At 41.1% G+C, this 2,973-nt stretch overlaps 1 pseudogene; it reads right to left on the bottom strand.

The window, feature by feature from the left end:
* Positions 1–1,414: 1,414 nt before the first annotated feature.
* Positions 1,415–1,585, bottom strand: LOC121029028 (uncharacterized; annotated as a pseudogene).
* Positions 1,586–2,973: the final 1,388 nt, after the last annotated feature.

Here is a 2,973-nt window from a genome sequence, read left to right as displayed (position 1 = left end):
GGGGGAGGGGAAGGAAAAAAAAAAAGAGGTTAGAGTGGGAGAGAGCCAAAGCATAAGAGACTCTTAAAAACTGAGAACAAACTGAGGGTTGATGCGGGGTGGGAGGGAGGGGAGGGTGGGTGATGGGTATTGAGGAGGGCATTTTTTGGGATGGGCACTGGGTGTTGTATGGAAACAAATTTGACAATAAATTTCATATATTAAAAAAATAAAAATAAAAAGCCTATAAGATAAAAAAAATAAATTTCATATTTAAAAAAAAGGAGTTCACAATGAAACCTCTAATGACTCTTTAGGCCATTTGATTTGGGATCAAATACAACATATGCAAAAGTGCTAGAATGCACAAGAATCAAGCACAGCTTTCTTGCCAAGGTGATCAGCAGGGTCTGCTGCATGAGAATGCATATTCCAGAGTCCCTATCAGTCAGACACACTAACCTCTGTTCAGCATGGAAGGGTGGCTTCTCTGCTCCTTCTCTGGCAAAGCCAGTATCTGGTAAATAAGCCATACACATCGCCCCCAAAGGAAACTTAATAGCTAACATCACAATTCACATATTGATCATTGGACACATGATGGTAAGTCCAAGAAGGGATCCTCACATCCAGAAGGTCCAGCACAAGATCCTCTAGGATAGCAAAGTGTTGGTACTGCACTGGTCTGTGCCATAACGCAAGAGGGAAACTGAGTCTGGTTATGCTGGATCAAAAATTGGCAAAGATGTCTTCCAAGGTATTCTCTTCTGAGACCCTTTGCCAAAGAGTTCAATGTCAAACCATGCCTTCCTTAAGGGTACTGCAAGTGAATTGGGAAAAATGGATCCTTCTCAGAGAAAGAAATTAGGGTAGGAAGCATTAAAGCAGATGAATCACATTCTATGCAAAAATCAGTGCCTAATAATAAGATGAAGGTGGCTTGACTTCCAGAGATGGTTAACGAATGTTCCAAGGTGATCCCAGAGGCACTTGGCAGGAAAGGCAGTGTTATTCCCTTAAGAACAAACAGTTGAACGAATGTACTTGAACCAGTTTAGCTTGGAATATCTCCTTCATTTCACTGATCATATTGAAGAACTCCAGAAACTACTTTCAAGGAATTCTCCAACTACTCAACCATATCCAATAGGTATAAAGCCTAAGGCAAACCTTGGCAACCACAAGGATACCATAATGTGTACCCTGAAAGATCATCTCCATCTAGGGCCTGCAATAAGTAAGCTCCTTGCTATTCCAAAAGAAAATTTGTTTAAGTAAGTCTAAATTTACCAATGCCAATTTCAGCGTTACCACTGAAAAAACTAAAACAATTGTCATTCAGGTGGCACTCTGATTTGTCATCAATTCAGAATTTACTAAATCTTAAATTTTCCTAATTATATAATACTGCTTTCAAAGAATCCAGGGACAAGACTGCATTTTGAAGATGTATTGATGATGTGCTCCAAAAGCCTTGTGGAAATAACCATTGACTACCAAATTGATGAAATTAGTTACAAGAATGAGGAAAAAATTTTTCATATAAAATCAGAAATGTTAATGTCTCCTTCTACACTTGATCTTAGCCAAAAGGCCGAGAAGCAATTTTAATGTCTCCTTCTAAAGTTACCTATGTTACTAGCATTCACCCCACCTAAGACAATATGAATGTAATTACAGTTACCCTTCTAAAAAGGCCAGGCATGAATTTTAAGCTACTTAATAGCTCTTGAATTTCTACCAGGTTTTCAGTTATGAGGCCAATCACTGTTTCAGCTATACGAGTACTGTTTCCCATGGCCCTGACCTCAGTAAGAGTTAAGTCTGACATCTGGAAAGCACAGCAGCCCCTGGTGTTGGGCCATGTCCCCAGTTAGTGAAATCAGAATCTCTGGTGGTGGCAAGGGGGAGGATTCGATACTGAAATGCTCCTAAAAGTTTCCCAGGTGATTCTGTTGTGTAGCCAGGGTTGTGAATCACTGTGGCGGATAAACAGCATTGTGCTGAACACAGTGATGGACATAAGCAACATGTAATTTATTCCTTGCCCTTAAGGACTTTGCCTCGGGGAAATAATTCTGCAATTATTATGCAAACAATGAATATCTTTTGGAGCACTTCACTACTTGTTTTCCCCTTCCTTGAAACTTTTCCACCTACAGGCTGCCACTGGAGTGGGCTTAGGCAGCTTTCTGTATCAAAAATCCCTGCCCCTGCCAACCACGCTGATCAAACGGAGGACTGGATATGCAGCACAAGATGAAATGATCGAATCTCTTGAAGTTTGGAAGTAAGATCCTAAAAGTCCAATTCAGTTATTTGAGGGCAGTTGAGCTGAAAGAAAACTGAAATGATAACATGGAAATTGGGGAGAGACAAAGGGAAGAATGTGAAAGCAAATATTCCTGGGAAAGCATCAGAGGAGTAGTGTATGATCTTGAGAGTTAGGAAGAGAGCCACCTAGCTTTCTGATATGTTCCAGTTCATATCCTGCAAGGCCCATTTCTTGGACTCTGTGGGTCCACAATACACTGTCCTTATTTTGAGCTACTTGAGTGAGTCCCTACACCTTGCAATAAAAAATACTCCTGTCTGCTCTTCATATTCTGGGTCCCAGTTCGATACCCATCTGATCTGTGAGCCCTCCACATCCTTACCTAGTTTCATGAAAACAGTAAAAGCAGTAAGAGTTCAGATAAATGGGAAACCCAAGGGCACTAGAGAGTGGTCTCGGGGGCTTCAAAGATCAGATGGGAACTGAACTAGGATCTAGAAGGAGAGAGAATGGAGCTCACTCCAGGTAAGAGAAAGAGCAAGTCACAGATGCAGGAATGTACCAAAGGAGCTTGGAACCTACATGGAAAGATGGGAGACACTGGAAAATTCATTTTATTTGGTGGAGATGAACCAGATTGAAGGCCAGCATTACTAACTCAATGTTCTTCTACTCCTTGGTTTCTCCTGCCGGTTAAAAGTCCTGGTGCTCCATATTCT

The sequence above is a fragment of the Herpailurus yagouaroundi genome, unplaced genomic scaffold (assembly GCF_014898765.1).
Source record: "Herpailurus yagouaroundi ecotype Mexico unplaced genomic scaffold, PumYag 100, whole genome shotgun sequence".
In the NCBI taxonomy this organism is placed as follows: Eukaryota; Metazoa; Chordata; class Mammalia; order Carnivora; family Felidae; genus Herpailurus; species Herpailurus yagouaroundi.
Note: the sequence above shows the minus strand (reverse complement) of the source record. Positions and strands in the feature narration are given on the sequence as shown.